The sequence below is a fragment of the Sciurus carolinensis genome, chromosome 12 (assembly GCF_902686445.1).
Source record: "Sciurus carolinensis chromosome 12, mSciCar1.2, whole genome shotgun sequence".
Classification (NCBI taxonomy): domain Eukaryota; kingdom Metazoa; phylum Chordata; class Mammalia; order Rodentia; family Sciuridae; genus Sciurus; species Sciurus carolinensis.
In genome coordinates, this window is record NC_062224.1 from 14,190,384 (window position 1) to 14,216,122 (window position 25,739).

The following is a 25,739-nucleotide window of genomic DNA, read 5'->3' on the forward strand; positions in this document are numbered from 1 at the left end:
AAGCACAGCCACGTGGGGTTTCACAGTTTTCATTTGTTCAATGTTCTCTTTCATTTCTCCTGTAGATATAATTTTAAGTCAGAAAAAGGGAACAGATGAAGAAAAGAATGAACATGGTACAGGGAACCCATGAGGCGTCCTTACGAATGCCACACCCTTCTTAGAAAACACACACGTCTTTGGGGCTGTTTAGTCTGCTTTCCTGAAAAATATTTTGAGGTCTGGTCAAAATCGAAGGTTCATGAGCAGATTCATCATGTGTGCCTCGCCAAGGAAAAAGGTGAAAACTGCTGCCAGGAAGAGACCGGAAGGCCAGGAACCCAGCCCTGGGACCGAGCTGGTTGCATACTTAATTATCTACCTGCTGCAGATGACTACTGCACCAGTCCAAGCATCTTGCTTCTGCAAAGGTAAGTTCATGAGCATATGCCAATGGAAGGACAATCAAAGACACAGGGCATCTATGAACAACCATGCCCTTGGGCACAGGGGCTGGCCACATGTTATCAGTCTGAGGCGAGTCGGCATTGATGATACACACAACTTCCATCAGGGCTGTCCCAGGAAATGTGCGAGTATGGGTGAAAGGCAGAGCCCCATGTGCAAAACGACACCTTTGGCTTGCTGAAAAATGCACGTGATAGGCAGAGCCATGCCTGGGACCCACTGTGGCACCGTGTGGGGGAAAAGAACACTGAGACGGTCTTCACCACAGCTCTCCCGGAGCTCAGCCCTAACACAATGCAAAAAACTATGGTCTGCGCAGAAAAGACTTGAACCCGGATGGAAACTGGGTTTGCTTCTCACTTAGTAATTCAAAAACTGAAGTTACCTCACATCCCAGGTGGGCGACTGGATGAGCTCAATTTCTGAAAGCTTAGGTAGAAACCTCACCAAATATAGGAACCTACTGAATATTGATGGGTTCTGAGATTATTTAAAATAGAGGATACTGGGAAACCCAGTAATTTCTTCTTAAAACTGGCTAACTGCACCCTCTCTGAGTATCAGCTTACAAAAATAACCCACAAGAAAGTGGACCAAACAGCACCGTCCCATTACCTTTCCTTCAAGACTCGTTACAACAGGGACACAGGAATCTATGGACAGTGACCCCCCTCTTCCACAAAAATGAACCCATTTGAGGTGAACACAGTGGCGCACACCTGTAACTCCAGCCACTCGGGAGGCCGGGGCAGGAGGATCACAAAGTTCAAAGCCAGCCTCAGCAACTTAGCAAGGCCCTAAGTAACCTAGCAAGACCCTGTCTCTAAATAAAAATTTTTTTAAAGGGCTGGGGATGTGATTCTGTGGTAAAGCACCTCTGGGTTCAGTCCCTGTGCAAAAAAAGATGAACCCACTTGAGAAGCAGGCACAGGGAGCAAACATCACCGAACACCAAATGCCAGCACCCAAACCATCACGGAGGAGCCTATGTGCTGCACCTGGTCTCAGATGCTTCCAGAACAACAGGGGAGCAAGGGGAGCAAGGGCTACCGGGGCACTCACAAGCTCTTGTGCCTGCCCAGATTTCACAGTGGGTGGCAGTCCCCACCAGTCACTGATGCAATCTACAAAGCACTTGTCCTCCATATAAGCAGCTACCAGCCAAGAATTGCTCATGGGCTGGGGGTGCAGCTCAGAGGCAGAGCGTCTGCCTCACACATGCACCACCCTGGGTTCCCTCCCCTGCATCACATGATTAATTCATTAGTTAATAATCACCTCTGGACAAGCAAGTGCTGGTAATAAACAACATGTGTGCCTTTAACAGAGCATCTGATTTATAGGTGCTGACATCCCCTGAGCACCAGGACAGTCATGCTGGCAGCGGGCTGTTAGTTCCCAGGTCCAAGAAAAAACCCAAAAGTCACATCAGAGGTGAGCAGAGGGAAGTGGGGACACACAGAAATAGAACAGAACATCAGAGAGGGGAAACGCCCAGAGGAACCCATGACGAGAAGAAAAAGTCAAACAGGAGTTTAGGCTTGAGAGACTCAGAGGGTAGAAGACACTAAACATGGGAGTCTGAGGGCAAAGAGTGTGGCAGGTTCTCATAAAAAAATCCAAAGGCAGCTCAGTGCAGAGGGTGGAAAACAGGACCCTGCGGGCAAGCAGCTTCATGGCCAATCCCTACAAACACTTACTGATCCCCTATCAGTGACAGGCACTGTTCTAGGCACCAGAAGACATACGGATCCAAACACAACACAATGAAACAAAAATCCTGCCCTGGGGGATGTCGCATCCTAATTGAAAGAAAACTCCAATAAATGTTTTAATAATTATTAAATGCCATGGTCTGTCAGAAGGCAATCAGAGCTATAGGAAAATAGGAAGCAGGAAAGATGAGAGGAGTCAGGGAAGGTCATGCAGATGAGTAGGCCGACGGCCGTCAGGCAGGGCCTCAGGAGGTGATGCTGGAACAAAAGCTAAGGGGTGAGAACAGAGATGCGCCTGAACCCAGATACGAAGAGTGGTTTTCGAAATAAGGACGGAACCTGCACGCCCTTCTGCAGGCAGGAGCGGACACTGCAGGATGTCACTGCAGGAAGGGAGAGGATCAGATCTGTCTTGGAAGAATCGCTCCCATCTCAGAAGCCATGTGCAAGACAGACAGACAGACAGGGCAAGGCTGAAGGGAAGCAGACGAAACTGGGGCGCACAGGCCAGGACTGAAAGTGGAGAAGGAGGCACACACAAGAGGCATCTGGAGGTACCGTCAACAGAACACGGCGGAACACACCTCACAAACACAGTCTCTTCCCAGCATGGGGCCACCGTGCGGGAATAAATGACTTCACTTTCCACAGCTCGCGCTCAGCAGCTAATGGAACCGTAGAAATAGGTAATTCTGGAGGAAACATATTAAATATGAAAATGACAAACTACTTCACAGAAATTTCTATTTACTCTCCTTTTTTTTAAGAATCCATTTACTTTAAATGGGATACGGTGGGGCAAGTCTTAGTGGTGACAACTGTTCCGTTAAGCTTTGAAAATAAAAACAGGGTACTGTGGGCTGGGCGTGCAGGTCTAGGATGCGTGGGGCTCTGGGTTGGATCCCCAGCTTTGGGAGAGGAAACACACAAACACACAAACACACACACACACACACACACACACACAAAAGCAAATCCTTTTCCTAATAATACCCTAACCCAAAAAGGGACTATTTTTATATTTAAAGGCTATTTTTAAAAGCTGTGCAGTTCCTTTTGATTGTGTGTGTGTGTGTGTGTGTGTGTGTGCACCCATGTCTGTGTGTGGGTGCTGGGGATCATACCCAGGGCCTCACATGTTCTACACAAACACTCTACCAGCAAGCTACACCCTGGCTGCCTATTAATTCATAAAATATACTGTCTGTGGTTTCAAGACCAAAAGTAAATGTGTCTACTAATGAAGGCAGGATTTTTTTCCAAAGGCATACACAGAAGTTCAGAAAGCTTCCTGCCTGGACAACACAGTTGTGTAAACTGTACTACCACTGGCTCCTCTCGTCTCCAAGGCAGGTGAGCCACAGAACTACAGCACCGCAACTTCTTCTGAAAGTCACCTGGCCCCATGAAATGAAGGGTAAGCTTAAGGGCAAGGAGTCCCATGGCCACCACCTCACTGTGTGACATAAACTAATGACTTAGCCTCTCTTTTCCTCAAATTCCTCACCACTTAAATAAGGAGGCTTACTCAGACTCAATCAAAGGTCTTTTTCAAATCTAAAATGCCTACAAGGTATTTCTAGTACGAATTGTATATTTTCTCCATCAGAACACCCATTTATCTGAACCAAATTTAATAAAATAAGCCTTCTCCCCTCTCCATGCTATCTTGCCTCCTTCTTTCACCTGTGATGTGTTTACAGCACACAATTCATTTTCAGCAGAATCTAAGCAAAACCTTGTTAGGGAGGAAGAATATTCACTGGATATCACTCTAAAAATAATCAGAAATTGTAGGGCTCTTATCACCTGTTTTGAGTGTCTCTAGACCAACAATGTCCAGTGGAACTTACTATACCACATGGTTCAATACGACAACCACTAGCCACATGTAGCTATGAGCCCTTGAAATGTGGCCAGTACAACCAGTATCTGAATTCTCACTTTAGTGAATTTAAGTCAAAGTCATACGTGGCCACCAGTGGCTGCTGCACTGGACAGTCTAGATGCACCACTACACTGATGAGCCACATTTGAGAGATTGTGATACGTCCTTAATAACCACCAAGATTTTGCTCTCTTAAAAACCTGTAATTTAACTTAATAATGTCAACGTGGTTAAAAGAGAACATAGGAATTTAAAAACCGAAGACTCTCCAAAAGGAGATTTAGTTTCTCCTTAATATTCCACAAATGACTTGTGGCAAACTTCCTCAAACAACAGGCTTTTATTCAATGTGCTGCACTTTCATATCAATACAATTTCAAAGGACTTGAAACAATCTTAAAAGCAAAGTTGTGTGTGTCATCCTAGGACTGTTTTCTTTTCCCATTCATTTATAAACTCAAGAAAATCATTCCACCTAAAAGATGTTATTAGGCACAAAATTTTTCTGGAAGGTGGGGAGAGAGGTCCACAAAGGTAGCTATTAATAAATCAGTGAAGTATCAATGGCTTCTACGACACTTAGGAAACAGGGAAAAAAGTTTGCTAAAGTTTTTATGAGTCCTTGGTGCCCCAAGGCTTTATCCATCTGTGTCTAACCAGACGCTACAGGAAGGCAGCCTGGGACGGTAAAGTAAGACACTGATTTAAATGCACCTAATCAATCATTTTAAATAGAACTTGGGGGTAATAGTACAAACACCTCACAGAAAGCCACCTGAATGAGTGGCAGGGTTAAATCTCACATCACTCTTAAAAGAACAAGTGGCATTCCACTGAGAGGTTTTCTTGATGTTCACCCAGGTAGCTGTAAAAGTTGCTTATTTTGGCAAATGGCACGTCACACTTCAGACCTTTTCAACAACGTTCACTTTTTCCTTCCTATAAAAGAGACGGTCTTGAAAGAAATTCTGGGAAACAAAATTATACAAAGAAGTAAATTAAAATCACTCTGACCCTAACACCCAGGGGAAAGGAATTTTTTTTTTTTACTTTTATTTTTACAGACTGCATTTTGACTCATTGTACACAATTGGGGTACAACATTTTCCTTTCTATGGTTGTACACATGTAGATTCACACCATTCATGTAATCATACATGTACATAGGGTAATAACGTCTGGAAAAGGAACTTTTACAGCTATGATACCTCCTGATCACTTCTCTGTGCATAGTTTTTGTGAGTTCATATAGTATTCAGAATTCTAGTTCTTCCCTTTTTGGTTCTGGGGTTTGAATCCAAGGACACTTAACCACTGAGCCACATCCCCAGCCCTTTTTAATTTTTATTTTGAGACAGTCTTGCTAGGTTGCTTAGAGTCTAAGTTACCAAGGCTGGTCTCAAACATGCAATCCTCCTGCCTCAGCCTCCTGAGTCACTGGGATTACAGGCATGTGCCGCCATGCCCAGCCCTAATCCTTTTTTCATGTAACATCACACAGAAAGCATTTCCTCATGTGATCACAATTCTTGGAGAATATACCTTGAAATGTGTGTAGAATTTTTATTATGAGTAGGATGATTTACTTGCCGTGCCTCCACTACTAACCATTATGGGGCTTGGTTTTGGTTTTGATTGTGGGTAGGGGCAGTTTTCGTTTTCACCATTATAAACAGTGCTGTGTTCATCCTCCTCGGACACAAACCCTACATCCTTGATGTTTCCTTAACACGGAATTCCAGAAGTTATATACCAGATCACAAAAGGGAGCCGCAGTCAAGCCTGTGAGAGAGAGAGAGAGGTCTAAACCCAGTGTCTCCCCAGCCAAGAATGGCTTCCTTCACCTTTCCATCTGATATTTAAATGACAGCACCTGTCACTGCAAGATGTCATACTACATGGCGCCTCCTCCACCTCTGTCCTGTATTTTAACTCCAGGTGTATTTTATGGTTTTTTACCAGCTATAGATATTTCATCTCACCAAACTCTTGTCAACATTTCACCAGCTTGCCCTGGAGTGGTCTCTTCTGACACAGAATGTCAAGTGTGGTTTTAACTGAGTCAAATCTATCAATTCACTTTATTGCCTCTAAAACTTACATTCTTAAAAAGTCCTCCCTAAGTGTAGGGATGTCAGAAACCTCACTCTTGGAGATTTCAGGTTCGACATTTAATTTTTGTTTAACCCGAGGTGCGTTTTATGCTCATGTATTTGTGAGCTGCACCTCTGAGTTCCTACTCTTCCCCACCCCAATATCCTACGGAGTGTGTGCACTCTGTCTTCATCAGATACTACATCCTTACACACCCAGGGCTATGTTTCAGGGCACCCAGTTTTCATCTATGAGAAAAGTCGTAGAAATAGAAACTGTAACTACCATTCACATAAACCCCTTAGTTGAGCAAAAATTAAAACTGGGGTCATTTAAGGTAGGGACAAGAATGATTTCTGCATGGCTTAGGAGGCCAGTCCCTAATGCCTTTATCAGCACAGCACACTCTACTGTGAAGAGAACACATCTCAAAGTGCACGCAGGTAGAGAGATTAACCACCACACCCCATATCCATTTCCTCCTATATCTCCAGTAAGGAGTCACCGGCTACCCAAAAGACACTTCGGAGCTTTCCTTGCATTTAGATGAGATCAAGTCTTTAAGCTCTAGTCAGCAGGAAGTTTGCAGGACTAATGTGCCAGGCCACAGGGTACAAGGGGCAGCCCAGGGTGCTCCTCCAACTTTAAAAGCACAGCAGAACCACCTGGTGAGCTTGGCCCTGTCCCAAGAGTTCCTGATTCCCTAGATCTGGGGTGATGTCTGACCACCTGTATTTCTATCAGGTTGCCAGGAGATGTTGATGCTTATCCGGGGACCACACTTTGAGAACCATGGCTTGCTACATGGACAGGAGATTATGTCAGGATTCTCCAATCGAAAGATATCTACCACAAGTAGACTAGAAAAAAATAATACTTCTGAAAATTCATTTGAATATGAGGAAAGCAAGGTTGATTTTTCCAGAAATAGTTTTGCAAAGATTCCTCATAGGATGCCAGTAATCTCAATTTAACTGTTTTAGAAAAATCAAGCTTGGCTAGACCACTAGTCAGCTTTCCCCTGCTGTGAAAAGAATACCTGAGATAATCAACTTAAAAAGAGGCAAGGTTTATTCTGGCTCATGATTTCAGAGGTTTCAGTCATTTGGCCCTGTTGCTTTGAGCCTGTGGCAGCACAGTGTATCAGGGTGAGAGCACGAGGCAGGGGCAGCAGCCTCACTTCATGGCTGCCAGGAAGCAAAGAGAGAGACAGGAAGAAGCCAAGTCCCAATATACCAACATGACCATCAGGGGCACACCCCCATGACCTAACTTCCTCCCACTAGGCCCCACCCCTTAAAGGTCCCACCACCTCCCAATAGCACCATAGCTTGAGGACCAGTCCTTTAATACACAAGCCTTTGGGGGACACTTTCAAACCACAGCCTAGACCATCTTGCTAAAGCCTCCATAAAAGTTCAGCAGAGTTACAGTGGTAAAAATTGATCATGTTATTCACGGCTAGGCCAATCTCATAACAGATCTAAGTACATGGGCAAGTTGGTTTTTTTCCAGGCTTCAGTTGTCTCAATATAAAAGAAAATGCATTATGTAATTTCTAGGACTGTTTCTCATTATTCCCTTCACTGCAAGCAGATTATTTTTTAAAACTGAGTTATATGTGCATATAATGTTAAAAGGCAAACGATTCTAAGACTTGTACACTGACCCTCCCCCTCCAAAAAAATAGACCAAAAAAATCTCCTCCCCCATTTCCCACTCCCTGAAGCAACCACCTTCAACTCTCTTAACTGCTTTGATCATCTCCCCTGACATTGAATAACAAGCTACTTCTTTATTTTTTTAGTTGTTGAAGGAAATTTTATTTTATTTACTTATATGTGGTGCTTATGTGAGAATAGAACCCAGTGCCTCACACGTGCTAGGCAAGCGCTTTACTACTGAGTCACAACCCCAGCCAGGAAGAGCTACTTCTTAATTTCTTAGTCTCTGTCGTTAGCAGGTGACACCCTACTAGTCACGAACCACCTTCCCTCTGACTCCAGGTACCCTTCCCTCCTCCCAGATTCGACCACATTTCCACATGGCTAGACCCACCACTGCAAAGCCACACCGGTGGTCGCTCTTCCCGTCTTACACGACTTTTCCCTGGAGCTAATAATGGTTTGTTTTCCCACATCCTTGGTTTTCCAATATGCTTATCACCCATTCAAATCCAAACTTTCCATTAACTGCCTAAAGAACCTGTCCATAAATTGAAGTATATAGGCATTTTCTTCATTTCTGTTAGAAGCAGTGTCTCCGAGGGCCTCCTTCCTGCTCTAATCCCAAGCTTCCAAGCCTGGAACACGGGTGTAATCTTGAGACTTCCCTTCCCCTCCTTTCTTATGGGATTTCCTGTCTTCCTCCTTCTTGGTTCTTCCTCCTGTTGGAGCACATTCGCCAACATTTTCCAAAGAAAGGATTTATGTGCAGAACTTGTGAGGCCCTTTTTATGGCTAAAAATGTCTTTGACCTGTTTGGATATTTTAACCAATAGTTTAGATGGATAAAGAAATCTTAAGTCAGAAATACACCCTCCCTCAGATTTTGACGGGCTTCCATCCACTGCCCTCTAGCTTGCAGGGTGTCAAGTGTAATACCATCCTAAGTGCTGGATTTTTTTTTTTTTTAATGGCCAGAAATCCTGAAATGTGTCTAATGTCTAGTGGCAATCTACTTGCTGGCTGGTGGACACTGAATGACTGACTCCTTTTAAACTGAAATTCATGTTCTTCGGTTCTAGGATATTTCATTGAGCTACTGCTGATTTCCTCATCTCCATTTTCTCTTTCATTCCGATACTCCTTCATTCAAATGCTGGACCTCTTTAATTTCCCCTTTTACTTTCTGTCACTTCGTTTTTTCACTCGATCATCTGGGGTATTTTCTCGACTATCTCTCTAGCTCTGATGCTGAGTTAATATATATTAATATCCAAAAGCTCTTTTCAATTCTCACAATATTACCCTTTATCACTCTATCCTATTTTCGCGACATAAATACATAATCATCTAAGCTTCTTCCCTGAGGCTCTGATGTTTTTTCTTTTAAGATTTTCTTCTCTACAGGAAAAGTCATTTTTCTCCCTTCGTTACTTTTCGTGTCCACCTTCTATGTTAGCCGCCTGCTTCAGCCATCATACTACTCCGTTGTCTGCTTATGTTCCAGAGTGGGGAACAGAAAGGCTGAGAGTATCTTTCACAATGCTTGGAAGTTGCTGATTATGGGAATCACAGCACAGAGGCCTGGAAACGACAATGATAGTGACTTTAAGTCTCTGTTCTTTGGCTGATCAAAGCACCTAGAAAAGGATTCTCCCGGTACAGAAGGGTGAAGGCCTTTCACCTGCTGCCACTTTAGAATCAAGCATCCTGAACACACAGTCAGTTTCTTCCCCAGAGTTAGTAAGCACAGGTGAGAAGAAATCAGCCTCCCTCTGACATCCAAAGCAATAAAGGCAGGGCCAGCTCCAACTTCAGATCTTCGGGTCTGAGTCGATAAATGATCTTCTTTCTCTAACCCAGTTCTAATACACCACTGTTCCATCTTGATTTTTGTCTCAGTAAACGAAAGTGTTAAATTATTATTCTGCAACTGGAGTCATCCAAACTCAGGTGGAAAAGTGAAATGTTGTTGACTGGTAAATAACAAAGCTACTTTAGCATCAGAAATCACTCCTATCTCCACACATCAGGGCAGGTTCCCAAAGGCTTCCTGCTCAGGAAAGGCTCCTGCAGACGTAACATTAAGTCAGCTTTCCAAACTGGTCTGCCTTAAAGTAGCATAAGAAACTGGCACTTTTATTAATTAATAATATGCTCATAATTTCAGGCTTGCTACCTCACAGTTATTATTTTTCATTGACTCAGAAAAAAGATAATATTCTCCTGGTAGAAAATAAAATGCGAAGTCTAAACTAAAAGCTTGTGAAATTCCAGACATGTTCTGGCTGCCCTTGGAAATCGAGCATGTCTAAATCACACTGAAAGCCACCTCATTTCACACTCCAGGAATTTCAAAATGAGCAGAGGAAACCTCATCTAAGACCTTTCGAAATATTTCAATCAAAATGGAAAATCACAAAGGATTCAGAAAGATGCACAACCAAATTTTGGACCAAAACTTGATCCCTGAAAAATTCACAGCTTCCCTCTTCCTAAGAAGCAAGATGCAGAAAAGCCAGGAATCACAAGTCTCCGAAAAAACGGATCTGAAAACAGCCCTCAAGATGAGAAGCAGTGTTGAGGGCTAGGTACTATTATCACGGGCTTCCCTCTCGGTTCACCCTCTCACAGATCACTCTGCTAATAATGCCGGAGTACATTTCTTCGCCACTTTCACCAGCCAACTCGTCTGCCTTTCTTACAGACAGGTCCTGCCTCATTCCACCGCAGCGTGAGGTGAGCTGATTGTCTGGGCGGAAGGTCTGTGGAGTGTTGCCATCCACCATATGCTCAGAGCTTGATTTACCTGGATTAGGGCAGCAACTGACTCACCATTTCTCAACCAGGATCCAGGATTTTCACTCAATTAGAATGAAATCAGACACAAATTACTGCCCCCGTGTAAGAAATGCAAATTTTTGACCATCAGATTCATATCTCAATACCAGGAAATAAGCTATGTTGGGGATAACAGGCACTGGAGGAGTGAATACCAGGGCTGAAGCACCTGTTCCAGAACATTCTGTGTTCTCTAATCCATGGTTTTCACTGGCACCTCTTAAAACTCCCCCTCAAACAGCACATATTACAGGGTGTGTAAGATAAGTTCAATCAGTTGCTCATGAATGTGCAAAATAAAAATAAGAGCCTTCCACATTACTTGCTCAAGAGGAGTAAATCTCCAAATGCAGACCGCTGTGCACTACCTTGAAAGTGCATTTATTTATTGATCGTTTATCTACAAGTTATTGTTTTACTATAAAGAATAATGAGGCTGGGAAATACCCAATTAAATAGCATTGCAGGTTGAAAATTCCTTACCTGAAAAGACTATATTCCTAAGACTATAAATGTTTCAAGTTTTGGATATTTTTTTCAGATTTTGGAAGATGTGAATATTCAAAATGAATTATCTTAGGGATGGGACCCAAATCTAAACATGAAATTCATTTATGTTTCACAGATAAAACCTTACATATATAGCCTGAATTTGATATACGATTTATTAATAATGTTTTCCATGAAACAGAATTTCAGGATGTGGAATTTTCCATTGTGGTATCACACTGGGGCACTGGCTCTCAAAAAGTTTCAGATTTAAGAGAATTTTGGACTTCAGATTTTTTTAGATCATGGATGTACACAATGTATACAATATCAAAAGCAATCAAAGAGCAATCTAAGCTTTCTTGTACCAGAAATATCTTGTCCCAGAAATTTACATCCAGAGGTAGGCAAGCATAAGACAGCTCAGACACAGGGTCTTATAAAAGGAGCATGAGTTTTAGAATTAGCAGAGATGTCATCACCTGGGTTCTGACATCTTGGACAACTCCAAAGAGGATCTCCCAATTACCTACCATGACTGAGAGAAACATCACAGCATCAACCCAAGCTAAGTAAACTTCATCCACAATAGATCCCTTTCTATTATACATGGCACATAACATATACAAGTCAGTTTGGTAAATGAGACCATGTGTTGTATATACCTGGTCATAAGAACTCAAAAAGTTAGGAAACTTTCAAAGAAGTCTTCTATAAATTGACCATGCATAGATAATGTCAAGTAATGAGCAACTTTCTGGTGAATTTTATGAGTTGACTACTTCAAGATAGATGCACAGCAATAGTGTTCAAAATACCAAAAGAAACACTACCTCACTCAGTCACCCAAAACCAACAATGAGCAGTCCCAACCCTCCTCTGCAGCAATGGTCAAAGAGCAGCCCTGGACTACAGAGGTCCACAGTCTAGCTGGGGAGTCATGCAACTGGAGGGCATTTCAGGTGTTTATTTTAATTCAAAAAACTAAACATACATCAATTTTCACAAATTACACCACTTAAATGCATAGGAAGTTTACTCTCAGCAAACTGAAAATTATGCAAAGTAAACAAAAACATTTGAAAAAATGTATAGGACTTTGCTGGCAACGGCAGAAGACAGAGTTAGACAGTATGATGATATCACTTACCATTTACCAGCATGAGTCCCTGGCCTTTTGATGGGGAGCAACACCGTTCTAAGCTGCAAAACAGAGGGACCGTTCTGGAAGCTCTTCACATCTCACCTCCCACTCAAACTCATGAGAGAATCTGGGTTCTCACTTCCCTTCCTTATTAAAGCTAGGTGTACAGAGTAAAAGGGAATAATACAGCACCCACCAGAATAAAGCAGGGACTCAGGAAGGGAATGTTCTCCATGGCCCGAGCTGGATCACTAAAGATTTCAAGGAAGAGGTGGGTGTGCACTCAGCCATGAGAAACCTACAGAGCTCCCACAGAGAGAAGGGGCATGAGGAGTCCAAAGATCCCAGGCCAGGCAAGGGAGAGAGGTGAGGTCAGACTCCAGGATCCAGAGCCTATACCCAGAATGGCCAGGAGACACCCAGTAAGAAGAGGGCAGATGGCAAACAGCTCTAAATGCCCAGGCTGGCTGTTCAGAGACTCCATCAGCTGGGCTGTACGACCACACTGAGGTTGATAGTGGCAGAGGGAGAAAAGGGGTGTCCTGAACTTGACAGCCAGTGGAAAGACTGCAGCACAGTATTACAATGAAGGACAAGGCTGCCACACGCTGTCACTACTCCATGCAGAGCCTCCTCCCAACAGAATGTCAGCGCCCCCACGGGTGTGTTCCACTCCAGAGTCAGCTAGTTTTCAGTAACAGGGCCACAGAGAGTCGAGGAGGAAAGAGACAGGCAGGGAAAAACAAAAGTTGCTCCATAGCCATCAACTTCCATGAAAATGACGGCATCCAACTGTTCGCATCTCCCAACCCAAAACTGGGGACGCACACTTGGCAGGGATTAGATACAGGAGGGCAGGAGGCCTCGAAGGCTCTTGAAATCTGTCGGCTTCAATAGGAAACCACCAGCAGCTGCATTCTGCTGAACGCCTTTTTCTTTTTAATTAGCACATGGACATGAATGCTTCTCAGAAGAGCTGGCCTGGCTGAAGGCCGCCTCCTCCCTGGCTCCCTCCTCCACTCGATTAAGCAAAATCCTCTCCTTGGAAACTCGCCTGCCAAGGAACAAATGTCTCAAAAATCAACATCGCCGCCACCCCTCAAAACACCTAAGACCTAAGGCTCTTCCACACACACCTTTCTCACACTGTTGGGACTTTAAAAGCTTTTCCTTCATTGGACCAAATGGAAAAGTAAGGCCATGGGCTGCAAGTCAGAGGAATAAAGACCAACCAGGCAGGATAAAGTCTACACCTCCCAACCACTAAATTCACGTCGACCTGTCAGCGTGAATCCAAGCAAACAAATCCAGGCAGCAGCAACAGGCCCAGCGTGACCCACCGGAGGGCTTTCAAGTGGGAAGGCTGGATTTCACATCGACCAATTGTTTACAAATAAAAGAATATCATTAGGAAGAACAATCACGGCTAAAACACAAGCAGATGAACTTTCACTTAGGGAGTCAACACCAACAATATGAATTAATAAAAGCAACAGTCTGCCTGGAAAAATAAATACTTGCCATCTGGGTTTCTTATCCTCATGACTATTCTTCACCTCTGGTCTCCCCTGCTGGGTAACCATCTCCAGATCAAGCCCCATCCTCCCTCCAGAACTCCTTCCTGTGACTGTCCAACTTCCCTGCCTTTAGAAAAGCAGAGCCAGTTTCCTACCTGCAGAAAGGAATGCAACCATCACCCTGGGACAAGGTCAATGTGGGCATTGTGCTTTTTTGCTCTATCCTCTTTTTTGGTGGGTGCGGCGGGGGCGAGGGGTACCTTCTTTGCAGCACTGCATTCACAGGGGGATTTCTCCAAGTTCTCCCCATAAGCAATGAATCTCTTTCAGGCACAGTACCAACTGTGAGGCTGCTTAGAACAGTCTCCTATGAATGTCTGTCTTCTTTAATTGAAGAGCTCTAAACTAAGCCACGCACCAAGAGGTGCCATCTTTTATCAGTGGCAGGTCCCCTTTGCTGCTGCATGCGGTGAGCAGCTTTGTTGGTACACAGGCAAGAATATGTAACCTTCCAGGCTATTGAATATGTAACATTAAAAATACACCAGCTCAGAGGGAGACATCCTTTCCAATCTGGAGATGGAGAAAAAGAAAAATGACCGCAAACACAAATGCGGCTTCTGCGATCGTTAAGCATGTACCTTGAGTCGGGGAGATTTTTCTTTAATAAAAAGTGTATTTGTCACAAAGTTGTAAGAGTAAACATGTCTTTTACCTTTCAAAGCAAGTTTTTACGATAGATATACGCCAAGCAAGAGTTCTATTAGGCCATTCATCAATGGGAAAATCGAAACTAGGGGAGGTTTAAAAATAAAGTGACTTAGCCAGGGTCACACAAAAAACTCTGAACTCTTGGGCTTTCAGGATGTGGTTGATTCTAACTATCAGACCACAGTTGACTGATTAGCGATTAGTGATTTAGTACACTTCCTAAAATAAGGTCAAAAGGTGATTTCTATGAAAATACAGTCACTTGATTTGGCAATGTTGGACTTTTCCTCCAGTTAAAAGAAGTGAAATTAATTTCCATTCACACAGAATAAAGGCCCTTCTATTCACCAGCCTCATAGCCTCAGGACAATCATGCCAGGAAAGGGGTCTACAACTCACCCACGAGACCACAGGGCAGGCACGTGACTGTGTTTACATGGGGCTCCCATAAAGAACAGTGTGTGTTTTTTGTTTCCAGTTTTCTACATGAGAAATAATCCAGTAAAAGGCCAAACACTGAAGCTGGATCTAAAAGATGGTCCGTGTCAGTGGCAACGTGACTTAGAGGGAAAACCCCAGCTCTCCTCTGCCTGCCTGCAATTTCTCCACCTCCCCCAGACTTGAGGACTTCTAAAACTTATTCTTGCTCTCATCAGCGGAGAGGAAATTGATTTACATTAATGCCACTGATTTTATAATCAAGATGAAATTTCAAAAATTCAACATGTTTCAAATCTTTAATGGTCGAATCATCTGGCAGTAAATGACCTTCTCTCCTAACCCAGGGGCACTGATTATTTTCAGTTCCTTTAAAAATAGCAATTTCAGTTTCATTTATTTAAAAGCTCCACTCTCCCAGGATCATTTAAACTTACCGCAAAAGGAAAATGCTCTAATCTTACTCCATTTCAAAATTAAGTACTAACGACAAACTGTTTGTATGGCCCTATATAACCTATCCAAAGACTCAATTTCCTTATCAATAAAACAAATACCACAGCAGCCACCTTATAAAGATTAAATGATTGAAGTGCAGGCCATACAGCTCACCTAGTAGAGTGCCTGCCTCTCATGCTGAATGCCCGGGTTCGAGTCCCCAGCACTGTGGGATTGTGGAAATAACAAACAAATGAAGGATTAAATGATTGAATGTGTTCAAGTTCTAGGTGCAGTGTCTCACACATCAATCAAAGATGCCCATCACCCTCTCAAGACAATGAAATACACCAGGACTCAGATCCCAGCTCTCTCTGGCTAACTGTGTCCTCCTGAGCAGGTTCCACCAGCTCTCTAGAGCCTCAGTCTCCTCTATAAAATGGAGGTGATAAAACTCTCATTAGAAAGGTGAAAAACAAATATAAAGCAGTAAGAAGAGTGGCTAGCGAACAGGAGGTATTTAAATAAGCAGCTGTTATTTGTATTTTTAAAAGTATTTGAAGACGGACTGAGGTTGTAGCTGAGTGGTAGAGCACTTGCCTAGCATGTGTGAGGCATTAGGTTGCATCCTCAGCACCACATAAAAATAAATAAATAAGAATAAAGGTATTGTGTCCATCTACAACTAAAAATACTTTTAAAAAGGATTTCAAGAAGCCCAGTACACTGGCTCACACCTGCAATCCCAGCAAGTCAAGAGGCTAAGGCAGGAGGGTCACATGCGCAGCTTAGTAAGACTCTGTGTCTCAAAATTTAAACTTTTTAAAAAAGGGCTAGGAAGGTAGCTCAGTGGTAAAGGAGACTCTATAGGAACCTGCACTTGGGATTTCAGACTCTTATAAAGTGGTTCAGTTCATATGGAAGTTTTGACTGAAATGGGGAGAAAAGAAAAACATGCTAAATTCAGCAGGATTTGTGTATTTTTCTCAGCCAATAAAACTGCAGGGGAAAATTCACAGGACAAAAACTGGCCCCTCCTCTCATCACGCAAGCTCCACACCACGCTTGTCTAATCGCAAGGGCTAACATTATCTGCCCTACTTTGCACAATTCACCAAATGCTTTAACAACAAGGGCCTGTATCTACCAAAATGTGTCCTTTCTGTTTTTTTCAGTTTAAAAAAAAAAAAAAACAGAAAAGCACAATGGATCCTTTCTTTAATCAGTGTCAAAAACATCTATCTCACCACAGGCAGGGAAGCCTGTAGGAGTGGTCTCCTGGCTAACATAAGGGACCCACCAGCAGCATACAGAGAAGTGTTAGCACTCTAGAATTCACTACAGACCAACCAGATGGGTGGTGTTACGGTGGCATCTTTTCTTTGAACACCGGTGAATGGAAGGCGCAAAACCAAACCCCAAGAAACTTATTCGGTAACCTTAAATGAATTATTTAACATTCCTCATGACTATGTAAGTTCGAACCAGAGCATCTTTCCTTATTAACAGCATACAGGACTGCCTATTAAACATTCTTGTTTACACTGACTTAACACAGCCAACACCTACTTTAGCCAAAAAGCTCATTTCCCTTAAGAAGTGTCTCAGGAAATTATTAGTCTTACAAAGAGAAGAATTGCTGCCCACCAGCCAAATCCAAAGACAAGGAAAGGAAAACCCTGAGCTTCTGAGAGACCCCTTCTCTCCCTGGTCACCAAAAGGTTGCAGTCACCCACCTACACTTTCACAGTAGCCAGTGAGGCCCAAACACCTTCCGGTCTGGGACGGCGGCACAGAGTGCTATGTGGTATGGCCCCTTCTAGACTTGGGAATTAAGAGTAAAATCAAGTGAGTTATTTCTTCAAGGCTTGCATTCAAAGACACGCCAATCCAACTTGGCCCAGGCCACACGGCCCCCGCAGTCAGGTGTGAAGCTACACACGCACAGGCCTTTGTTTTTCTCTCCAATCCACCTTTTCCAGAATACAAAGGAAAACAAGGCCTGTGTGGAGCTTCCAGCACTTTCCTTCTGCACAGTGAACTACAATCCACCAGCTGCTTTCACAAGCATTGTATCACATAACTGTCACCTGTCACCTATGGCCAGTCGTGTTTTCACTATACTCTGGGGAATGGAGTCCAACAGAAGAATCACATGGGCGTTCATGTCAGCAGCGACCTACTGAATCCCAGGATTCTGTTTGTTTTCCAAAGAGAAACATGGAGATCACTGAGTGAGATTCCAGTCAAATGTGGTTCTTTTGTAGATAAGAAAGCTGAAGCCTAGGGGTGCACACCTATAATCCCAGAGACTTGGGAGGCTGAGGCGGGAGGATCACGAGTTCAAAGCCAGCCTCAGCAAAAGTGAGGCCCTAAACAACTCAGTGAGACCCTATCTCTAAATAAAATATAAAATAGGGCTGGGATGTGGCTCAATGGCCGGTCAAGTGCCCCTGAGTTCAATCCCAGATACCAAGGGAAAAAAAAAGAAAAGAAGCTGAAACATTTGTCCCAGGTCACACAGCTAAGCAGAAACCAGGCCTTCTGATGTTCCCCTCTTCCTGGATGGATCCTGTACCACCAACCCAATGCACAGGTTGACTTTCTGTTTTGCTATAACAAGAATAACTTCCCTAAATTTTTAGATTTGTAGAATGGGGACAGTAAGTTGCTGCCAAAGCAATGTAGATGTAAGAACAGTTAGAAAAATCACAAAATGTATAATGAATTACAGATCCCAATATCATTTTGGCAAACAAACCTTTAGAAGTTCCTAGGTTACACCAGGATAAAAACACCTCATGACCCCCACACCATACATGAACTCTAGAAATTCCAAATAGTGAAATACAATGAGAGGAAATGTTGTCCATATCTTTTATACCAGAACTGGAGGTCATTCAAATCCCACAGTGGACCTTTCTTGTTAAAACTACTTTAAAAAAAAAAAAAAAAAAAAAAGTTACTCTTTTAGTAAATTTTTACCTTTTAGCCTTAAGTGTAGGCTCTGGAAAGTTTGAATTTTCATTACATGGACTTCTCAGACCTGGTAAGCATCCTGTATCAACTAAACAATCTCATGGACTTGTGCTTAAAGGGATGTCTCCATGGCTTTGTATTTCTTCTCAGAGTCCTTTAGGGGCACTGGAGTGTAAAGAAAAATGAAAAATACCACCTCAGATAGAATGGACAGAAAAGGGATTTGATGAACATTTAATAATCCCAGGAAAGTCTTATAAAAAGGAAAAGGGTGAGTCAGGAACCTAGTCCGCTTTTCACCCCCCTTGTCAAGAATCATGGAGCTAGTCATTTATACCTAGAAAGGCTTAAAAAAAAAAAAAAATGAAGAAACACACGAAGAGAAAAAATTCTGCAAAAACCCATGAAGAGAAAAAATTCTCTGATCAATTACTCCCATTATTAGGGAAAATGCATCTCCCCAGGGGACTGCTTGTTTGAGGATCAAGGGGCCAGTATCCCAATTGGAAATGGGAAATACTCAAGTTCTCACCTCAGCAGGTCTTGGCTAGCACTTACAGAGCAACACACATCAAAACAGGGTAACAGGGTGCTCTACTGCTCTTTTCCCTAGGATGGGGACTGCAAAGACCCCCTGCCTCTGGGCAGTGTTTTGCACCCACTCAGGAATGGGTCCTTCTTCAGGGAGTAATAACTTCGGAGAGGGCCTGGGTCTTAGGGTGCACAGGCATTTTAATCTCCAGTCCCCCTCGCAGGCAGGCGACTTAGTCCCAGCAAACGGGTTAAGATAAGGATCTGAGACGGTATTTATTTATGGCAGGGAGGAAGCAGTGTGTGTGCAAATTTAATGCTTAGTAGGGAAAAAGTAGCAGATCTCCTATCTCAAAGGAGGGCCTGGCCAACAATTCCTTCTGACCACCAAGGTCTCTTGTCTCTCCTTCCTCCTCCCCCTTACCCGCTCAGCCTCCTTCCCCACCCCCAACCGCCTCCCTGGGAAATGAGGCCGAATTTCTAAGCCTGTTTACGCTTTTCCTCCGACCTGGTGGAACCAGGATCCATTCACTCCTTGTAGACAGGCCAATCGGTCCCCCCAGGTCCCCTGGCTACCGTGCAAGGGTGGAGGGGTGTGGGAGAGCGGAGGGCAGCGGTGATGGTTCCGGATCCAAGCGATGCGGGCCCTCGTCGAAAACGGTTTCCCACCACTGGGCTCCGGATCCGCCGCGGCTGCGCGGCGGGAGCCCTCCGAATGCGGCGCGGGGGCGGCGCGCGGGCCAGGGAGCCCGAAACCCTCGCACAGCGCGGCGAAATACACGCAGGCGAATCTAGGGGACGCAGGGACCGGAGAGAAGTCGGAGCACCGCACGACGAGGCAACGGACGTCGCCTTGCCTTCCCGGAATCCCACCCAACTCTAGAAACCCAAAGATCCCCAAAATTCCGAAAGCGAAACTGCGAGCAGGTCTCCAGAAGTTTGGGAATGGTCTCCCAGGCTTTCCGGCGTCGTCTCTGGACCGCTGGACACTGCAAACGCAATCAAGGACAAGGACCAGTGGCAGTGGCCATCGCTCCGCACGGCGACCATTCGCGTCCCCGGGGACTTCCCTCGTATTTTTAGCAGTAGAAGTCTCCAGCCCCAACCGCTGCAGCGCCCCAAACCCCCTCGGTGCTGGGGCGGTGGTCGGCTGGGCTCCTGCAGCGTCTTGAGTTCCTCCCCGTTCCCGCTCCTACCCACAAAAAAGGAAAACTTGGGCCCTTCGAGAATCCTGTGGAATGTTCTTTGTAATCGACTGTATACTCGCGTCCACCGCCCTGCCCGGTGCAAAATCGTGGGCTTCGGGAGTTGTAGTGAATTGTGCCCTTGTCAGCGGCGACGTCAGGAGGACGAGGGGAGGGGTACGCGGCTGAAACTGCAGTTTACCAGGCAGAGCCATTTTAGTCTGGTCTCCACCTCAGCGGAGCCCACGGAAGAGCTGTCCCCGGGAGGACGCGCCGAAGCGCAGGCTGGAAGAGCCGGGGACGCGCCGCGCGCTCCGTCCCTGGGGTGGAGGGAGAAATGCGTTTCGGTTCGCGCGTCGCCAATCGCTCAGCCTCGCCGCCCAGGTGGGAGGGAAAAACCTGCCTCGGGGTCTCCAATCCCCATGCTGATTTGCCCCTACCCGCCACCTACCCGACACTGGAGGGAACCAGCCCTTCCGACAGCACGTCGTCCATCCAAGTGACCCTGTAGAGCACCCCCCGCCGTGGGCCCCTTAAATGCCCTGAGACCACGTTGCTGCGGTAACTACAGACCTGGCCGACACTATCTTTTTTAACCATATCACTTAAAAACGTCTCCTAGCATTTGGCCACTAAGCGATCAGAAGGTTCCCTGGACCTGCCCTCGCCTGGCTCTGGGGACAGCGCGCGACCACCGCGTGGCCCCCACCCCCCTTCCCGGGTCTTTTCCGTTGGCACCGCCGCGCGTCCAGCGCCCGGCCGCTGAGTCCTGGACACGGGCGACCCCTGTCGGGGACCTCTGTTCCTAACTAAACTACGTTCCCGCATTCCGGGTGGCTTTTCTCCGAGCTTGGGTTTGCTAGCGTTCCCTAAGACTCCCCTAACTGGCTCTGATTTTGTGTCCAAACGCCATTCCCAGACCCTCCAGGCCCAGTATGCGGGCTTTTCCTGAGCACTTCGCCGCCTACTTACACCCCAAGGATAAAGTCCTGCCCATGAGCCCTCCAGGGCTGGAGGTGCCCCTATTGGCTTGCCCTCGGTGCCCAACCTGAGCAAGGGACGATTTCCTCCTAGAATGGTGTCACCCATCCCCCACGTTCCCTAAAGCGGGAAACCCAAAACTTGACAAATCCTCACATTGACCCTATACGACTTTCGGCAGAGGTCCACATGCCCCCACCTATCTACTCCGCCACTTTCTTCCTCCGCACACCCTCAATAGTCCCTAACTTCCCACCGGAGCGCGAAGCGAAGGGAAGCAGGAGCCCACCACTAAATGCAGCCCACACAAAATCCCACTGACGTATGCAGCACTATTGCACCCAACACCCTGGACAGTCCTTATAATAAGCACCTCCTTGCTCCGCCTAATCGAGGGTTTACTCGCACAGGATCCAGCACACAGAGGGAGGGAGCGAGCTCGTCTTCTAGAAAACCGAAATAAATCATTCCGTCTGCCCTCCTGTATTTTGCACCACGTGTCAGCAGTTTGTCACGTCAAATCGTGGCAGGGTCTGGTTCCGAGACGCACACACACACACATTTGGGGCGATTCTCTCTAACACCTTTCCCGGCAACTGCACCTACAGGCATGCACACTAATCCACGGACAACCACGGCAGTCGCGGTTGGATGCCCTGGTCCCGGCCAGAGGCACCCCTCCACCCTTTACCCTCTAGCAATGGACTTGACACACAGACTCTAACCACGGAAAAAACTGGGGCAACTCGTTCCCTTTCTTTTTTCTCACTTAATTCGCTAAAGCGGCTCCTGGGGTAACCAAAGAGAGTCGAAAGTAAGGCGTGGCCACTTCGGTTGGGTTTTTTCCCACCTCAAAACCTTTATTTTCAGTTTTTAAAAGCCACCTTAGCCCGCCATATTGAAACCGGCACGGTCTCTAAAGACTCCTTCCCGGCTTGTTGCAGCGCTTCCAAGAAAACACAAGTAGAAATGAGGCTCTGGAGGTGCGTCTGACCACCCGAATCAACCACTTCCCACCCCAAAGAATCTCCCTTCCCTGGCTAATCCCCTTCCGCCGCCCCGGGTCAAAATCAATAAATACATCTAGCAGTTCCTACAGTTCCTTTTGGGAGAATTTCAGCAAGACACATATGCATATTAAAAAACAAACTCCAGAGACTGATCGGGTTAGTAATTTTGAGAGGAGGTCTCATAAGAGTGGACAACAGGAAAGCCCCAAGTGACATATTACTTGAAGGGGGGGGGGAATGAACAAAAAGATCATCCTCGCTGGAGCCCGCTCCGAAACTACTACTGACAATTTCATTTCAGTGACACAGGCAAATGCCTCCAAAGGGGCGATTCCAAATGTCTGTACGATTTTTTGCCCCTTTGCTGGTCTCCCGTCTCCCCTCCCCACCACCTTCTTCTCCCCACCTCCCCAAACCTCCAAACACACACTAAAAGGAGTCTCGCGTGCGGAAGGGACTCGGGAGCGCAGGGTAGTAGCAGGGACAGCTTCGTCGCTAAAATGAGTGCACGAACAAGGAGGGTGGGTGGCGGGAGGGGACAGGCAGCACGGGGAGGAAGGAGGACACTTTGCAACTCCGGACCGACTCCCGCACGGCCGGGCTTTTCAGAGCCAGGAGTCTCGGGGGAAGGCGACAGAGGAAGCAAAAATGACAACCCAGAGCGCAGAGAGGAGTTTGAGGCTTCGCTCAAGTGCTGTCGCTTTCTTCGCCAGCCCTTCTCTTCGGCTGGTCTTCTCCTTCCTCCCCCAACACCCACCCAGCTTGCTTGGTCTTCCTTTTTTTTCACCCCCTAAGCTAGCAAAAAGACGCTGCCCGGCGCACTCAACCTGCGGGCCGGAGGTCTGATCGCGGGCCGAGGGCAGTAGCTGGAGCTGCGTCCTACCTGATGAAGTTTGTTCCGCCCTCAGCGGGGACCCTGGCCCCGGGAGTCTCCGGAAAAGGCGCTCGCCTCGCTCGCTCGCCCGCCCTCGCCTCCCTGGTTCACTCGCTCCCTGCCCGCCGCCTCCCTCGCGCGCCGGCTCGGGTCCCTCCAGCTCCCACTACAGCCTCATTCCAATATGGCATCCTCTCTGTGCGCATGCCCGGCACTCTTTTTTAAGATTTTTTTTTTTTTTTTTTTTTCTGTGCAGTGAACTCCTTCAACGACCTTTTCCAGCGCTTGCAAAATGTCTTAAGCCAATTAGCCTGCAATTCGTGATCGGCTCCTTCCTCTGCCCCTGTCGCGACATTCCCTCGGCTCTTGAGCACACAGACACCCTCCCATGCCAGCACAATTCACTCCACGCGGCCCCCTCCAGCCCTCTCCCCTCCCTCCTTTCCTTTAGCTCCCTCCATACACGATCTGTAGAAAGTTCACATTGCTAGCATTTCCGCACACCCATTTGCAGCGACAACTGGACAAACCACATTTCCTTGGCCGCTGTTTTGTTTTTCTGGGTTTGCGATCCCTCTGTCGACCAAGTGCACAAACTTGCGCTTTATCCGCCCGAGATCGTTCAAAGTGGGAGAAATTCAATCCCAAGAACAACTCGGCCCCGCCCGCTCCACCCCGTCCTGCTATTAAATCGAGCCCTTCTATGGAGATTTTAACGTTTCCTGACGCTTTGTGAAGGACAGGAAAGGACTGGGAGAGGTTTTCTAGGGGAACGTGCCCCAAGGACCAGGAAATTAAGTTGGGGCTGTCCGAGAGATCTGCCTGGCGGGACGCTGGTACCAGGGTTCGCCACGCGTCTCGTGGGGCACCTGGCCAAGATCGGTTCTCATCCGGCGGGAGAAGAATCCCTGCCGGAGCCGGAGGTGGGGGGAGGGGAAGAGTGGCCCTTGGCGATCATCTGGAGTGCAGCCCCGTGCAGGGCTGAACGTCTGCTGGGCCCGTGGACACTTTGTTCGAGACATGGTAGGAAGACACAGAGAAGCTCCCCAGGCCTTGGGCGCAATAGCTGGGCAAAGTCGGAACGAAATGTCCCCATGCGGAAAAGCTGGCGACACCCTGGTAGGCAAGACCGACAGTTTAGGAAGAGTGCTTTGCCTTAACTGGGGAGCAGCTGGGAGATGCTGGTGTGGGGTACTGGATTGTATTCGCCTAGAAAATAGAGAACGGGCACTTTTGCTCTGTAAAATCCCCCGTCTCCCAATTCCTAGTCCACCTATTTCTCTAGAATTCCTCTCGCGGTAAATCCCCGCCCCTCCTGCAAACCAGAGATCTCTGAGGTGCCCATAGGTTTGCCTGTCTTCCCTCGCTCTGCCACCCCAATGGGGTCCTCAGGACATCCCACTGTAGTTCACTAAGGAGAGATGGACTGTCCAACAGGTTGGAGATGGCCGGTGGAGTGAGGGAAACAGGGACTGACCGCTCAGGGCCGAACCCAAATAAGTCCTCTCCCCGACGGCTGGGCCTGAGCTTATCTAAAGAACAACGGAGGAATGTGCCCAGAAACTGCTCTCAACATGCTGCGACCCTCCGCAGGACCCTGCCAACAAAAAGATCGGCGGAACCCGGAGATCCAGGGCAGACGGTGGCAGCCACGAGGGCCCACGCACCAGCAGTCTAGAGAAATCCTATCTCCTTATATCTTGAAGAATTGTTTGCGGAATCTAAAGTGCCTTCCCCCCTCCTGTCACCCCTCCATTTGACACAGTAACCAACCGAGACCCAGAAGAGAGCCACTTGGTTAAGGTTTCTTGCTGCGCGGCACAATTTCAGCTCCAACGTAGGTCTGCGACCCGTGCAGCTCCCCACTGTCCAACTCTTGGAGGCACCAAATCGTATCCCTGAGCTCTAGGCGCCTGAAGATTACTGAAGGCAGAGACTCCTCAAATCAAGCGTCCCCGGTTTCTGCACATTAATCTTCCCAACTGCACCCCGGAAACTACCTCCTTCAGAATCCCGAGTTGGTTCCTGTGGACCCTGATGGACTGTGAGCGACTCAAGAAGAATCCAGAGTGTAAGCTCCAGACACATCTGGGCTCTAAGCCTCACGTCTCAGACACCCCTCATCTCTTCTCGATCCTTCCACACTGAGACCCGCAAGGCGGGCGGGGAGAACAGTGTCATCCCTTGAGGACTTACAGCGCGGAAGCCCCAGCCTGCGCACCCGTCTTGGAGACCCGTGTCACTGCCTTGTGTACTGCCCAAAAGCAAGGCGCGCAGCGAAAGTAATGGCCCTGAGCGCAGATCCTCTGCTCCAACTCCCTGAAGTTGCGGGTTTGGGGCGGGCTGAGAGCGCTGGGAGGTGCCACCCTGGCATTGGTCCGGGACTCGGGTCCTCGCTCCTGGCCCAGGGCTGGACTTCTAGACGGCTCTTGTTTAGAGGGAGATCGAGTTTTCCCTCTCCACCAGCAGTGCGACTAGATCTGCAAGCAGCCATTGCGCAGTCTCCAGACCTGTTCACCAGTTTTAAGTCATTATTATGCACGGAACGTTATTTCATCAAAATAAACAAATGCAAAAGAACACCTGATCCCAAACTCGATGACGGTATAAACATTATCTTACCTGATTGCTTCAATGTAGTTGAGTAGTCTCTGTATACGGTTAGTACTCAGACTCCTGTATAACTTTGGCAATGGGTCTAGAAAATGGAATGGAGGACATTTGTTTATTTATTTTTACTTATGGTGATTAAGAATTAAAATCTTGGAGCCACAGACACAATGGTTGCAGTGTC

At 46.6% G+C, this 25,739-nt stretch overlaps 1 protein-coding gene across 3 annotated transcripts in view; it reads right to left on the reverse strand.

Moving 5' to 3' along the window:
- Positions 1-23,112, reverse strand: part of Sfmbt2 (Scm like with four mbt domains 2) — a 214,084-nt gene extending 190,972 nt beyond the window's left edge. Inside the window, exons 1-2 of one of the 3 annotated variants that reach the window (XM_047520980.1) lie at positions 19,405-20,271; positions 18,372-18,530 (exon numbers count right to left, since the gene is read on the reverse strand). The gene's annotated coding sequence lies outside the window, so the exon portion shown is untranslated. Of the gene's footprint in view, positions 1-18,371; positions 18,531-19,404; positions 20,272-22,954 lie in introns of those variants that run through there. The other 2 variants (XM_047520981.1, XM_047520979.1) reach the window with 2 other exon arrangements.
- Between the last annotated feature and the right edge of the window lie 2,627 nt (positions 23,113-25,739).